Below are 17,151 nucleotides of genomic sequence, written 5' to 3'. Positions count from 1 at the left end.
AGTGCGGGTAGGTGGGACTAGGTGAGATTAAGAGTTCGGCACGGACTAGGAGGGCCGGAATGGCCTGTTTCCGTGCTGTGATTGTTATATGGTTATATGGTTATATGGTTATATGGTTATTCAAGAGTGTGCTGTGAAAAAGCAGAATTTGAAATGCTGTTTGAACAAAGAGTTTAAACTGAAAACTAATAGCATGAAGGGTCCTGAAGAGCAAACTAGCAACTTGCTTAAAATTAAAGAATTGTGTAGAAATTTGGAAAATGGTCTAAGTTTGGAACACATTGTTGATAAAATAACTCCTATGAAAGGAGCATGAGAAAACCTATTCCACACTAGTATACAAGTTAACCACATGGGAGTTAACTGGAAAAGGGGTGAGGGTTGACGGGATGCCATTTTAACTAACAGGGATTTCGACAAAGCATGTGAATAATAAAGACAACCCCCATGGAAGATTGACTGTTAAGTTTGAAAGTAACAATAAAGATTAGTATTTGCATGAACTTTTGTAGTATACACATAAGCTAAGATCACAACTCTTTAGTTTTTGTTTGCTGAAGAAAAGGAATTTAAAAAATGGTGGTTATTAAATTGGAGTCTGATGCTGCAAGAGTTCAATATTAAGATATAGCATATTAAAGGAAGTGATAATGTGCTTGCTGACTGTTTAGCTAGATGCTGAATTGAATGTATAACTGTATTACTCTGTAGTGAAAAAAAACTCTTTTGTATTGTGTTAGATTCTGAAATCCTGTAAGACTCTGTATTAATTCATTTTTACCGATGGTAAAATTCTTTGAAGGAAGGGGGTGTTACGAATGTGCCACAACTCTGAGGGGCCGAAGGGTACAAAGTAGCCCCGTCCTTTTTGAGAATCGCAAGATCGCTATTAATTCGGGTCTGGGACCCAGGAAATGAGAGAGAGACGTCCAGAATACACAGGGTTGGAATGTGTCCTGGCCTCTGCAAGACAGAACCATTGATAATGGCTATTGTCTCTTGGAGACGGAATTGTGTATTGAGTGCTGTACTATTCATTGAAACCCCTCAGGATGACCAGAGTGGTCTGGTTGAGGGATTGCATCATCCCAACCTGATTGACATCTGAGACCCCATGAGTAAGGATAAAAGAGGGTCTGGGGAACAACCCCTTTAGACGCACCAGGAGAAACGCTAGAAATCCTGTGACAGCGTTTAATAGCGACAGCTGGTGGGGGGCTCAGATGCGTCCTTTCCCTTTGCCTGGGATTGGCGGCCTCACCACGGAAGAATGGCTTTAGCTAAAGGAGAGGCCACAAGTGAACGGCCACCCCAACGGAACTCCCGAAGGATCGAAATCATAAAGGTTGGAAAACCCGTAGCGGTGCCTGTTCCCATTCTATTCCTATTTCTCTCTCTCTCTCCAACAAAGTGCAACACAGCGACAACCAAAAGGCTACAGCCTGAATGAACTGAGTGACTTTTATATTTCCATCGGACAATATCCCCTAGACAACATTAGAGCTATTTCTTATTGATTATTATTATACCCACACTTTTAGATTTAGTATTGACGACGTATATTATCTGTATGTTTGCATTGATATTATTTTTGTGTATTTTTACTAATAAATACTGTTAAAAATAGTACCATCAGACTTCAATGGACCTCTCTATCTTTGCTGGTAAGTGACCCAGTTACGGGGTTCATAACAAAGGTTACAAGAGGATATAGACAGGCTGCAGAGTTGGGCAGAAAAATGGCAGATGGAGTTAAATCCGGACAAGTGTGAGGTGATGCATTTTGGAAGGACAAACCAGAAGACTGAGTACAGGGTTAATGGTCAGTTACTTAAGAGTGTGGATGAACAAAGGGACCTTGGGGTTCAAATCCATACATCCCTCAAGGTCACTGCACAGGTTGATAGGGTAGTTAAGAAGGCCTATGGGATGCTAGGCTTCATTACCAGGGGGATTGAGTTCAAGAGTAGAGAGGTCATGTTGCAACTCTACAAATCTCTGGTGAGATCACACTTAGAGTATTGTGTTCAATTCTGGTCACCTCATTATAGGAAGGATGTGGAAACTATGGAGAGGGTGCAGAGGAGATTTACCAGGATGTTGCCTGGATTGGAGAACAAGTCATATGAAGCAAGGTTAGCAGAGCTGGGACTTTTCTCTTTGGAGCGTAGAAGAATGAGTGTGCCTGGAATGACTTGCCAGGGATGGTGGTGGAGGCTAAAACATTAGGGGCATTTAAGAGCCTCTTGGACAGGAACATGGATGAAAGAAAAATGAAGGGTTATAGGGTAGTGTGGGCTTTTAAGGATTATATGGGTCGGCACAACATGGAGGGCTGAAGGGCCTGAACTGTTCTGTAATGTTCTATGGTTTTATGAAATCGAAGTAGTAAGTGGTTTATCTCATATAAACTCATAGGGCATGGATCAGAAAGACTTGGGTGGATGTGGGCCATATGCAGGAAAATGGGATTTGATAGGTATCACAGTCCTCAGCTGGGTCAAAACACCCATTGCAATGCTGGATGACACTTTTCTCTCTATAATTTCTATCCCACTGTTGTCCAACTATTCAACTATCCCCTTGTATGATAAGAGGGACTCTCAGCCTCACAATTGACCACATTATAGCACCTTTCGTCTGACTGCAGTGCACGTTCTCTGTAACTGCATCACTTTATTTTGCATTCTGCTATTGGATTCCCTTCTACAAACACACTGTTGTAATCAAATAATCTGTATGGAAGGCATGCAAAACAAGGTTTTATATTTGGCGTTGGCACATGTGACAACATATGACCAAGGAGATGGTGGTGGACTTTAAGAGATCTAGGCCTCATATGGAGCCAGTGATCATTAATGGAGAATGTGTGGAGCAGGTTAAGACCTACAAGTATCTGGGAGTACAGTTAGACGAGAAGCTAGACTGGACTGCCAACACAGATGCCTTGTGCAGGAAGGCACAGAGTCGACTGTACTTCCTTAGAAGGTTGGCGTCATTCAATGTCTGTAGTGAGATGCTGAAGATGTTCTATAGGTCAGTTGTGGCGAGCGCCCTCTTCTTTGTGGTGGCGTGTTGGGGAGGCAGCATTAAGAAGAGGGACACCTCACGTCTTAATAAGCTGATAAGGAAGGCGGGCTCTGTCGTGGGCAAAGTACTGGAGAGTATAACATCGGTAGCTGAGCGAAGGGCGCTGAGTAGGCTACGGTCAATTATGGAAAACCCTGAACATCCTCTACATAGCACCATCCAGAGACAGAGAAGCAGTTTCAGCGACAGGTTGCTATCGATGCAATGCTCCTCAGACAGGATGAAGAGGTCAATACTCCCCAATGCCATTAGGCTTTACAATTCAACCGCCAGGAGTAAGATATGTTAAAGTGCCGGGGCTGATTGTATTTAATGTATTTAAGTAAACTACTTAAGAACTTTTTAAAAGCTATTATTAACACTTTTTGAGAGAGTGATTTAGAGGCATATCATATTTTTACTGAGTTAAGTATTGTATGTAATTAGTTTTGCTACAACAAGTGTATGGGACATTGGAAAAAATGTTGAATTTCCCCATGGGGATGAATAAAGTATCTATCTATCTATCAATAAAACCGTTTCCCAATTTGCCAGTTTAGACCGTTGCTGGTGGATTGTCCTCAATTCGTTCGGTAAGTATGAACAATTTGTGATGTGGTCACAGAACAAAACCACAAACCTGTCATTGCATGTGGGTGAATCCAAGATAGTGTTTCAGCTGTCTTTCAAGTTTGACATAGCCCAGGGGGAGGGGGCATAGTGCGGATGAGCTCCCACTACCTATTAAATGCTCCCAAAGGCAAGTGTCTCATAGCCTCCTGAAGGCTCCTGGCCTTCACAATATGGCTATAAAGCCCAGCAGAACCATTCCTACTGACGGAAGGAGCAAAAGCAGGCTACTGGTGCTTTTAAGCCAGTATGGGGCTTGGCAGCTGTAGCCGACAGCTCTTTAGAAGTAGGATATTTCTGATCTTAAACCTCTGCTCCCTTGCAGCTACAGCCACTCATGGGGAAGGTTTCAGGAGTAAATCTCAAGGGAAAATCCGGAGCTGGAATCCCTAAGGCAGTGCTACATTGAGTTTAAGACTGACTGGTAATTCCTATGACACCACTGGTGCCAAACTGTCAGTCTCTGACATTCCTTTGGATTCATTAGCTTGCTCTCCATATTTTACTGCTCTGGCTTGCATATCGGATTGCCTATACAGCTAAGAAGCAACATCCACGGCCTATCTCAACCAACAGCGGGCCCCTATGCCTATGCCTTTCAAAATGCTCATTTAAACTACTGACTAGTTGCATTTATTTATGACCACAAGCTGATGAAAGGGCGTCAAGAACTTAAGCATTTGATGGAAAGCAAAGGATGTTTTCAATTATATGTTGTTGCAGGAATAATTAGTGAACTGAAAAAAAATCTGATTTGGCCTTTGCTGTGTTTCTCAATCTAAAAAAGTCAATCTTTACATATGTTAAGACCATCAGACCATAAGGTATAAGAGCAGAATTGGGCCACTCAGCCAATTGAGTTTGCTCTGCTATTCAATCATGGCTGATTTTTGTTTTCAGTTCTATTCTCCTGTCATTTTCATGTAACCTTTAACTCCCTTTACCAATCAAGAACCTATCAATTTCTGCCTTAAATACATCCACAGCTCCATATGGCAATGAATACCACAAATCCACCACTTCTGACTGAAGAAATTTCCTCTTTCTCTCAGTTTGAAAGCGATATTCCTTATTTCTGACGCCTTCAGATCTTGGAGTCTCCTGCTAAAGGAAACAACCATTGTACCTGGGCCTTTCAGGACTCTGCAGACTTCAATGATTTGATTAGATTTATTTGTTATGTGTGCATAAAAAACAGTGAAATGTGCGCTTATGTTTACAACCAAAGCAATCCGAGAATGTGCAAGAACCACTTCTGGTGCCAAAAATATTTAACATACCATGCAGCCAACACACAAAATCCCTCCTATCCTTCTGAACTCCATCTAGCACAGACCCAGATCCATCAAATGCTCCTTTCCTAAAATCATTCTCATCAACCTCTGCCCGCTCTGGAACCAGCACAGCTTAACTTAGATATTGGCTCAAAAATGCTAACGATAATTCCAAATACAGTCTGACCATCACCTGATAGATCCTCAGCAATGTGTCTTCCTTTTGTATTCTTGCCCTCTTAAATGAATGCAGCTGGATCCGGGAGAGGACGTCGAGAGGGTGCGTTTAGACCTGTGCAACCCCTACTCACCTAAAATCCATTCACGCACACGCTGTTCCTTTCAAATAGAAAGGAACCATCATCATTCTATGGGATAGATAGCCAGAGAGAGAGTGAAATGAATGGTATCATTGCTTTGCATTACTTACTAGAATATAAAACCCTGTGGGATGGTGGGAATTTAGGTTTCTTGTTTAAGACATATTGCAGCTTTTATTATTGTATACTGCATTGAAAATAGTCCAGCCTTTTTTGATCAACAAAATACCAGAGTTTGGGGACTCTGGTGCACAGAGCTATGCAGCAAACATGTTGAAGCACAGATCACAGGCAAGATTCAGACGGAAAGAATGGAAACTAAAAAATGGCCCATTTTTCTTTAATTTCAGATAACAAATGAACATCAGGCCAGTTTCAGTTTTTAGATAAGTGTGCAGTCCTTCAGAGTGGATCCTCCTCTAAGCACACTTCATCCAATTCATTGTGACAATGTCCTTCTTTATGTATGGCAGGTTCTCACTGCACAGTCAAAGTTATCCATTTGGGATATAAAGTTGATCTGGTGTTCTTTTGATTAATGTTCTTTCTTAGGGCACAGATTTAAATTGCTTTTATGCAAAGTTAATTTTTAAATCTGTTGTGCTTTAGTTGGATAAGCTGTTGAGGATCACTGGAGACCTTGCACATTTGGCAACAGATCATCATGGAAAAAATAAATGTTCAATGCACTAGTGTCCAATCCAACTTCCTTTGTGTATTAACACAGTAGCCAAAGTATTTATTATTAATTTCTCTTTAATCTTCAAAGCAATATTCATAACCATTGAAAATCTAGAGTGCCATGATTTTGCTTTGATCGTCTTTTATTACATAATAGATCTGTAGGTAGTTTTTAGCCCAGCTTTGTTCTAGTGTTTATACCAACACTTTCTGAAGTGGTAAGGCAGAACAAAAACATAAGGTGGCTTTTATAATAAGAAGTCTCTGCAGAAACACTGTTTGTAAGGTACTTTTGTATTTACACCACATATTTCATTACTAGGCTATTAATCTGGAGATATCAGTTCAAATGTCAATAACACCATATACACTCAATGGGCACTATATTAAGTACACATGCACACTTGCTTGTTAATGCAAATTTCTAATCACCATTCAAGCAGTAGCAACTCAATGCATAAAAGCATGCAGACATGGTCAAAAGGTTCAGTTGTTGTCAGACCAAACATCAGAATGGGGAAGAAATGTAACTTTGGTGACTTTGACCGTGGAGTTGTTGGTGCCAGACAGAGTGGTTTGAATATCTCAGAAACTGCTCGTCTCCTGAGACTTTCACGCTTAAACAGAGAATGGTGCGATAAACAATGAACGTCCAGTGAGCACAATTCTGTGGGCAGAAATGCCTTGTTAATGACAGAGATCAGAGAAAAATATCCAGCCCAGTTCCAGCTGACAGGAAGGTTCCAGTAACTCAAATCACCAATGAAACAGAAAACCTACAGCATAATATAGGCCCTTTGGCACACAAAGCTGTGCCAAACATGTCCCTACCTTAGAAATTACCTAAGGTTTCTATTTTTCTAAGCTCTATGTACTCATCCAAAAGTCTCTTAAAAGACCCTATCGTATCTGCCTCCACCACCGTTGCTGGCAGCCCATTCCACGCACTCACCACTCTCTGAGTAAAAAACTTACCCCTGACATCTCCTGTGTACCTACTCCCCAGCACCGTAAACCTGTGTCCTCTTGTGGCAACCATTACAGCCCTGGGATAAAGCCTCTGACTATCCACATGATCAATGCCTCTCATCATCTTATACACCTCTATCAGGTCACCTCTCATCGTCCGTCGCTCCAAGGAGAAAAGGCTGAGTTCACTCAACCTATTCTCATAAGGCATGCTCCCCAATCCAGGCAACATCCTTGTAAATCTCTTCTGCACCCTTTTTATGGTTTCCACATCCTTCCTGTAGTGAGGCGACCAGAACAGAGCACAGTACTCCAAGTGGGGTCTGACCAGGGTCCTATATAGCTGCAACATTACCTCTCAGCTCCTAAACTCAATTCCACGATTGATGAAGGCCAATACACCATACGTCTGCTTAACCACAGAGTCAACCTGTGAAGTTGCTTTGAGCGTCCTATGGACTCGGACCCCAAGATCCCTCTGATCCTCCACACTGCCAAGAGTCTTACCATTAATACTATATTCTGCCACCATATTAGACCTACCAAAATGAACCACTTCACACTTATCTGGGTTAAACTCCATCTGCCACTTCTCAGCCCTGTTTTGCATCCTATCAATATCCCACTGTAATCTCCGACAGCCTTCTACACTATCCACAACACCTCCAACCTTTGTGTCATCAGCAAAGTTACTAACCTATCCCTCCACTTCCTCATCCAGGTCATTTATAAAAATCACGAAGAGTAAGGGTCCCAGAACAGATCCCTGAGGCACTCCACTGGTGACCAGCCTCCATGCAGAATATAACCCATCTATAACCACTCTTTGCCTTTTGTGGGCAAGCCAGTTCTGGATCCACAAAGCAATGTCCCCTTGGATCCCATGCCTCCTTACTTTCTCAATAAGCCTTGCACGGGGTACCTCATCAAATGGCTTGCTGAAATCCATATACACTACATCTACTGCTCTTCCTTCATCAATATGTTTAGTCACATCCTCAAAAAATTCAATTAGGCTCATAAGTCCCGACCTGCCTTTGACAAATCCATGCTGACTATTCCTAATCATATTATGCCTCTCCAAATGTTCATAAATCCTGCCTCTCAGGATCTTCGCCATCAACTTACCAACTACTCACTGGTCTATAATTTCCTGGGCTTTCTCTACTCCCTTTCTTGAATAAAGGAACAACATCTGCAACCCTCCAATCCTCCAGATCCTCTCCCGTCCCCATTGATGATGCAAAGATCATTGCCAGAGGCTCAGCAATCTCCTCCCTCACCTCGCACAGTAGCCTGTGGTACGTCTCATCCGGTCCTGGTGACTTATCCAACTTGATGCTTTCCAAAAGCTCCAGCACATCCTCCTATCTTAATATTAAGAAATCCGTAGCATGTTGAACCATGAAGTTGATTGGCTACAGCAGCAGAAGACCACATACACTCAGCAGGTACCTAATAAAGTGGCCACAGAGTATAGATGCACAATTCAAATTTAAGGATTTTTGCTGGAATTAAAACAAAACCGCATCAGTAATAGTTACTGGATACTGGCTGATATTCTGACTTCCTTCATGGAACATAATTGAGCAGCCTTACCTGGACTGGCCTACACATGAATCCAAAAACAAAAGCTCAGTTTAACGATAATAAGGAATGGACATCAACATACAAATCCTGTAAAAGGTGTAGCTATTCTTGTAAAGACTGCATTAGAAACATAAAGGCAAAGTCCACCTCCAAAAATATATGGTACATGTTGAATTCTACTCCCCTCTCAGACACCTCTACTATATAGCAATGTTTACATAGTGACCACATTTCAAAGAGTTTTCCAAGATTATTAACAAGAACACAGAGCCACTAAAGGAGATAAGGTGAAAGGCATAGATTCTGTAAGACGGGGAAAAAAAAACTGAGGCACAAAGGAATTTGGGATTCCTTGTGCAGGATTCCTTAAAGGTTAATTTGCAGATTGAGTCTGGATGAGGAAGGCAAATGCAATGTTAGCATTCATTTCAAGAGGACTAGAATATAAAAGCAAGGATGTAACATTGATTCTTTATAAAGCACTCATGAGGCCTCACTTGGAGTATTGTGAGCAGTTCTGGGCCCCTTATCTTAGAAAACGTGCTGAAACTGGAGACTGTTCAAAGGATATTCATGAAAATGACTCCAGGTTTGATTGGCTTCTCATATGAAGAGTGTTTGGTTCTGGACCTGTATTCACTAGAATTCAGAAAAATGAGAGGTGATCTACTTGAAACCTATCAAATGGTGAAAGGCCTTGATAGTGGATGTGGAGAGGATGTTTCCTGTGATGGGAGAGTCTAAGACACAGCCTCAAAATAGCGGGACTTCTTTTAGAACAGAAATGAGGAGGAATTTCTTTAGCCAGAGACTGGTGAATCTGTGGAATTCTTTGCCACAGGCAGCAGTGGAGTCCAACACTTTATGTATATTTAAAGCAAAGGTTGAAAGATTGTTGATGGGTCAGGGCATGAAGGGATACAGGGAGAAGGCAAGAGATTGGGGCTGACAGGGAAATTGGATCAGTTATGATGAAATGGTGGAGCTGACTCGATGGGCCAAATGGCCTCATTTTGCTCCTCTAGCTTCTGGCCTTGTGGTCTTATTTTATAGGAAGTAAAAGCCAGTGAGGTTGAAGCAGGGGATTCCAAGCTTGGAGCCTTGGTACATAAGGCATAGCTGTGAACTTTGTAATAATTAATTGTAGAAAAAAGCAATTTGAAGAATTAATAAACATTATTATCTTGGAATGTTATTTGTAAGTGTGAGAGCACATCTGGGAATTTAATGAATTAAAACCACATAGCGCAACAAAGTAATTCACTTCAGCAAATGGTGATAACTTTGTCATATTATGTGGTTCAAATTTAATTTCACTAATGTGTGAATAAATGCAGTCACTCTAATGAGGTGAAGTGCTGAAATTACTCTTACATGATAACTTCAGAAGTATTAATTCAAATTTAATATGATATTTAAAGTTTTGTTTTAAAACATGCAGTCTTTCTTTCTGATTAAGATGTAAATACATTATTAAGATGCATTGACAATAGTAATTATTTACTCCCATGTTAGATATATTACCAGATGTTTTGTACAGTTGCTAAAAAATGTTTAGCCAGGGAAGCATTAAGTGTTCCATAGAGAACTACTGGCTGAGAACAGTCAGCAACTTCCAGACATTTACAACTACGCGATGCAGTACAGTGCTCCATTCCTGGTCTCAGCATCAAGTCAGGTGCACTTCACTTCTTCACAGGTTATAAGACTTTCAGACATAGGAGCAGAATTAAATCATTTGACCCATCGAGCCTGTTCCGCCATTCAATCATGGCTGATCCTTTTCTCCCCTCCTCAGCCCCACTCCCAGCCTTCTCCCTATAACCTTTGCCATGACCAATCAAGAACCTATCAAGCTCTGCCTTAAATTCACCCAACAACCAGGCCTCCACAGCTGCATGTGGTAATTAATTTCACAAATTTACCACCCTCTTGCTAAAGAAGTATCTCTGCATCTCTGTTTTAAATGGATGCCCCTCTATCTTGAGGCTATGCCCTCTTCTCTGAGACTCCCCCACCACAGGAAACATCCCTTCTACATCTACTTTGTCTAGGCTTTTCAACATTCAGAAGGTTTGAATGAGATTCTTCCCCACCCCCCACCCTTCTAAAAACCAGCAAGTACAGACATGGAACTATCAGGTGTTCCTCATACGATAATGCTTTCATTCCCAAAATCATCCTGGTGAACCTCCTCTGAACCCTTTCCAATCCTAGCACATCTTTTCTTAGATGAGGAGCCCAAAACTGTTCACAGTACTCAAGGTGAGGCCTCACCAGTGCCTTATAAAGCCTCAGCATCACATCCCTGCTCTTGTATTTCAGACTTCCTGAAATGAATGCTAACATTGCATTTGCCTTTCTCACCACCAACTCTACCTGCAAGTTAACCTTCAGGATGTTCTACACAAGGACTCACAGGTCTCTCTGCATCTCAGATTTTTGGATTTTCTCCGTTTACAAAATAGTCTGCATGTTTATTTCTACTACCAAAGTGCATGACCATGAATTTCCAACATGGTATTTCATTTGCTGTTTTCTTGCACATTCTGCTAATCTGTCTAAATCCTTCTGTAGCCTTCCTGTTTGCTTAACACTACCTGCCCTTCCACCAATCTTCATATCATCTGCAAACTTGACAACAAAGCCACCTATTCCATCATCTAAATCATTGATATACAACATAAAAACAAACGGTCCCAACACTGACCCCTGTTGCACACCACTGGTCACTGGCAGCCAACCAGAAAAGGATCATTTTAATCCCACTCGTTGCCTCCTACTGAGCAGCCAATGCTTGAACCATGCCAGTAGCTTTCCTGTATTGCCCTGGGCTCTTAACATGGTAAGCAGCCTCATGTGCAGCTCCTTGTCAAGGACCTTCTGAAAGTCCAAATATATAACATCCACTACATCCCCTTTATCTATCATACTTGTAATCTTCTTAAAGAATTCCAGTTGATTTGTCAGGCAAGATTTTCCCTTAAGGAAACCAGGCTGACTTTATACTATCTTGTCCTGTGTCACAAAGTACTCCATCATCTCATCCTTAACAATTGACTCCAACATTGCCACAACCACTGAAGTCAGGCTAACTGGTCTATAATTTACTTACTGCTGCCTTCCTTCTTCCTTAAAGAGTGGAGTGACATTTGCAATTTTCCAGTCCTCTGGAACCATGCCAGAGTCCAATGATTTTTGAAAGATCATTTCTAATGCCTCGACAATCCCTACCACTAACTCTTTCAGAACCGTAGATACAGTTTATTTGGTCTGGGTAATTTATGCACCCTAAGGTTTTTCAGCTTTATGAGCATTTTCTCCCTTGTAATAGTAACTGCACTGGGTTCTCTTCCCTCACACCCTTCAATATCTGACACACTGCTAATGACTTCCACAGTGAAGACTGATGCAAAATACTCATTTATAACCATATAACTATTACAGCACAGAAACAGGCCATCTCAGCCCTTCCAGTCCGTACCGAATGCTTACTCTTACCTAGTTCATCTGTTCTCTCCTTGTTCCCTGTTATTATTTCTCCAGCCTCCTTTTCTAGTGCTCTTGTATCTACTCTCATCTCTCTTTTAATTTTTACAAACATGAAAAAGCTTTTGCTATTCCCCTTTGATATTATTTGCTAGCTTGCTTTCATCTTTTCCCTCCAAATGATATTTTTAGTTCTCTGTAGGTTTTTAGGAGATTCCCAATCCTCTATCTTCCCATTAATTTTTGCTTACTTGTATGCCCTCCCTTTTGCTTTTATATTAGCTTTGTCTTCCCTTGTCAGCCACAGTTGTACAATTTTGCCATTTGAGTATTCCTTTGCTTTTGGAATAAATCTATCCTGCACCTTCCTCATTTTCTCAGAAACTCTCACCATTGCTGCTCTGCTGTCATTCCTACCATCATCTCCTTCCAATTTACTTTGGCCAACTCCTCTCTCATACCAATGTAATTCCATTTACTCCACTGATATACTGCTATGTCATACTTTACTTTCTGTCTATCAAATTTGAAATTTAATTCAATCATATTGTGATCACTGCCTCCTAAGGGTTCTTTTTCCTTAAGCTCCTTAATAGCCTTAGGTTCATTACATAACATCCAATCCAGTGTAGCTGATCCCCTAGTAGGCTCAAAGATAAAATGCTCTAAAAAGCCATCTTGTAGACATTTAGCAAACTCTCTCTCTTGAGATCCATTAGCAGACTGATTTTCCCAATTGACCTTCATGTAGAAATCTCCCATGACTATCAGAACATTGCCCTTTTGATATGCCTTTACATTTGCATTGTAATCTGTGATCCACATCCAAGCTACTGTTGGGAGCCCTGTGTATAACTGCCATCAGGGTCCTTTTACCCTTGCAGTTTCAAAACTCAATCCATAAGGATTCAGCATCTTCCGATCCTATGTCACATCTTTCTATTGATTTGATGCCGTTCCTTACCAGCAGAGCCTCGCCAATCCACTCCATCTACCTTCCTATCCCTCTGATACAACGTGTAACCTTGGATATTCAGCTCCCAACTACAACCATCCTTCAGCCATGACTCAGTGATGGCAATGCCATCCTGTCTGACAATCTGTAATCATGGAACAGGATCATCCATCTTATTTCTTATACACAATGCATTGAGAGACTTTGAGTACAGTATTTGCTACCCTTTTTGATTCAGCATCCCTAATGCACTGGTGCAGTGTTTCCTTAATACACTGGCACCCTGACTAACATTTGTAGCAATGAATTCCACAGATTCACCATCATCTGGCTAAAGAAAATTTTCCACATCTCTGCTCTAAATAGACGTTCTTATTCTGAGGTTGTGTCTGCTAGTCCTGGAGTCCTCCCACTATAAGAAACATCCTCTCTACATGCACTCTTCTAGGCCTTCCAATATTTGGTAGTTTTTAATGAGATCCCCACTCATTCTTCTAAACTTCAATGAGTGTAATGAATACAGGCCCAGAGGCATCAGACTCTCCTTGTACCTGGAGGCAGGGCAAAGTCAAGATGGTGCTAAACGGCGTCTCCTTTGCTTGCATCTCCAGAAACAGCTCTATTTCTATCTTTGATATCTCTTTTTTTTCTTTTCAAGGTTCTTTTGAAGACCCTGACCTGGAGTTACACTCTGACTTTGGTTCTTCGCGGGAATGGGACCCACTCTCAGGGGCTTATGACCAGCCGCTTTTTGATATGCCAAGGACGCGGTCTGGAAGGCGGGTGAGCCTTCAGTGTTCTGGATTCTTGTGGCTCTGGATTCATGGTGATTCTAAGCCAGTGCCCCTGACTGAAGTGTTGCGGGAGAACATGGAACATTAGGAGCAGCGGGTTAGCTGTCGGGGTTGTGTGTCCAGAATACTGCGCCTTTCTGGTGCCGACTCTCTGGGTGCAAAGCTCCGAAAAAGCGACACAACAGACTTTTAATATTGTAAATCAGTGAGTTGCTTGTTGTATCTTCCCTCTCACTGTGACACGGGGACACCTCTTTTCCACTATTAGGGAGGGAGAGAGCCTGTGGTATGCTGAATTACCGGGTGAACGAGTAGTCTGCGGGGTACTGCCAGTCTGTGTCTTTATTGATGCTTGCTGAACACTTGAGTGCATGGTGGAGGGTGCCGATGCTTTTTTTTTGCTGGGGTGGGGGTGGCCGTTGCCTTGCTGCTGCTTGTGTGTGGGAGGGGAGAGACTGGGGGGGTGCTTTGAGGTTCTAATGTTTTAACTGTCATTCATTCTTTGGGGCACTTCTTTATTTTCACGGATGTTTGCAAAGAAAAAGAATTTCAGGATGTACTGTATATTGTATACATTTCTCTGACATTAATTGTACCTATTGACTTACTGAATTTACATGAACCCTTTCATTCACAAATTCATTCTCATGAACCACCTCTTGACCCTTGTTAATGCAGCACATCTTTTTTACTTAAGATGCCCACAACTACAAGTAATACTTCAAGCATGAAGAATATCTAAAATTAAAGCAGGATCTAGATGGGTAATTGGGCCAAAGAATGGCAAATGGGATTTAATTTGGGCAAGTGCAAAGGTGTTGCATTTGGTCAGTTAAACCAGGTAGGACTTGCACGGTAAATGGTAGCACTTTGAGCTTTGTAGCACAGAGGAACAGGCAAAAAGTTACGTTAAAGTGACAACAGAGGTAGGTAGGGCAGTAAAGAAGGCATTTGGCCCTCAGTCAGGGTATTAAGACAGAGTTATTATGTCATGTTCCAACAGTTGAATACACTGGAGAGATTACACATGTAGCATTTTGTGAAGTTTCAGTTGCTGGGGTATAGGAAGGATGTCATTAATCTGGAAAAGATGTGGAAACGATTCGCAAGAATGTTACCTGTACTGGAGGACTTGAATTATAAGGAGTCTGAATAGGCTGGGACTTTTCTTTCTGGAGCGTAGAAGGTTGTGCTGGTGATCTTACAGAGGTATATGTATCTTATTTTATTTAGAGATACAGTGTGGAATAGGCCCTACCAGCCCTTCATATAGTGCTGCCCAGAAACCAATGATTTATCCTCATCCTAATTTACAATGATCAACTAACCTACTAACCAGTACATCTTCTGACTGTGGCAAGAAACCAGAGCACCCAGATGAAACCCATACATTCTATGGGGAGGAAGTACAGACTCCTTACAGGTGATGTCAGAATTGAAGTCCAAAATCCAATACCCCAAGCTGTAATAACATTGCACTAACCACTACACTGCTGTAGCACCCAGTAATGAAGGGCATAGCTAAGGTTAAGAGTTGCAGTTTATTTTTCCAAGGATTATGGACTCTAAAACTAGAGGACTGATTTATGCTGAGAGAGGAAATATTTAAAAGGGACCTGTGAGTAAGTTTTCTTCCACACAGAGAGTGATGGGTGTATGGAATGGAATGAGTTACCAGAGGACACTGTAGAGTGGAGTACAATTACAATGTTTAAGAGACATTTGTACAAGTACATGGATAGAGAAGGCTAGATGCATATGGGTCAAACACAGCTAAATAAGACCAGCTCAAAGTGTCATTTTGGCTGGCATAGACAAGCTAGCCAAACAGTCTGCTTCCTGGCACATTTTGCATGGTCTGAATGGGGCCATCAACCTGCACTAAAAAGTCATGTGAATGTACTTTAAATGATGTGTATTTCGCTTTACATGTTATTTATTTAGAGACACAGTGTGGAATAGCCCTTCCAGGTCTTCAAGCTGTGTCACCATTAACACTTGACTTAACCCTAGCTTAATCACAGACAATTTACAATAACCAATTAACCTACTAACTGGTCCATCTTTGGACAGTGGGAGGAAACCCACAAAAATATATTACTTTATTAACTTTAAATGCATGTACTTTAGCTGTGGCAATATGCCTGTGAGGTAATTGAAAGCCAAGCATTGCAAAGGTCAGAAGCCACAGGTATCCCACAAGGGGAAAATGCAAGGAATGGTATGTGTAGAAGATGATCCACAGACACTTCCTTGATATTATGCCAACTTTGTTCATGTGAAGGGACCAATGTCTTTCGCTTTAACAATCCCAACTGCAGGACAACATTTTTAAATGTGGAGATTGTTAAAAATAGGCTGCTACTAAAAGCCCACCATGACAATGAGCTATGGATTAATGAGTTATCCTTTCCAGGCCCCTGAAGCAAAATGAAATTTATGGCATCATCAAGGATTACTCATTTGACTCAATAACGCTGAGAAGCAAAAGAAGAGAGCTAACAGCTATAATACAAGTCACAACAACACCAGCCGTGCTGCAGAATCAGAGACATTGCAGACTGAGGTCAAGGAAGTCTATATCACTGCATCATTTTTTGTCATAGGAAAATAATAAATAGGAGCAGGAGTCGGCCATCTGGCCAGTGGAGCCTGCTCCACCATTCAATATGATCATGGCTGATCTGGCCATGGACTCATCTCCACCTACCTGCCTTTCCCCCATAACCCTTAATTCCCCTACTATGCAAAAATCTAAAAGAGGTATTTTCTACAGAAGCTGTAATGTCTTATTTTGTCTTTCAGTTGAAGCTAATTAATGCTCAACCTGCTCTGGAAGCTCAGCCATATTGTGTACATGTCTGATAAATAGAATTCTGGCACAGCTTGACTGGTTAAGTTCAGGAGAAATATTTATACTGGCTGAGGAGTCTAGCATAGATGAAAACTTGTGGCCCTCCCAGAGCAAAGGAGTTGTTGTCAGGTTCTGGAGTCAGAATTCTGTATGAGCAGAAGGAATGGGGTTTGATGATCCTGTGTGCTCATGAATGGGTGAGATTAAAGTTTGAGGCTTCGTGTTCGGGATCTCATTGGTGGATGCGGTGTTTGAGGCCTGGTATTCAGTGATCAATGGATCCTGGCATCGATGCCAAGGATCAAGGCTCGAGGGTCAAATCCGAAGTCTGGAAGTTGAGGCCTGTTGGCCAGCAGCCTGGGTCTGAGAGTCTCTGGGTACTCACAGGCTCAATGCTGGCATGTTCTTATTAAATCCAAGTCTGCTGGAGGCTAAAGAAGACAGCTTGCCCTGGGGTTAGAGAACTGTGTATGTGTGGGTAGGATTGTTGTGTTTATGTTGTTTTATTGTGTTGTGTTGTGCCAGA

At 41.7% G+C, this 17,151-nt stretch overlaps 1 protein-coding gene across 2 annotated transcripts in view; it reads right to left on the bottom strand.

Moving 5' to 3' along the window:
* LOC140714284 (contactin-associated protein-like 5) overlaps nt 1-17,151 on the bottom strand; it is a 1,700,882-nt gene that overhangs the window by 747,283 nt on the left and 936,448 nt on the right. The gene's annotated exons all lie outside the window — the stretch shown is intronic.

This window comes from Hemitrygon akajei, chromosome 2 (assembly GCF_048418815.1).
Source record: "Hemitrygon akajei chromosome 2, sHemAka1.3, whole genome shotgun sequence".
Lineage (NCBI taxonomy): Eukaryota > Metazoa > Chordata > Chondrichthyes > Myliobatiformes > Dasyatidae > Hemitrygon > Hemitrygon akajei.
This window is presented reverse-complemented; position numbering and strand designations above follow the sequence as displayed.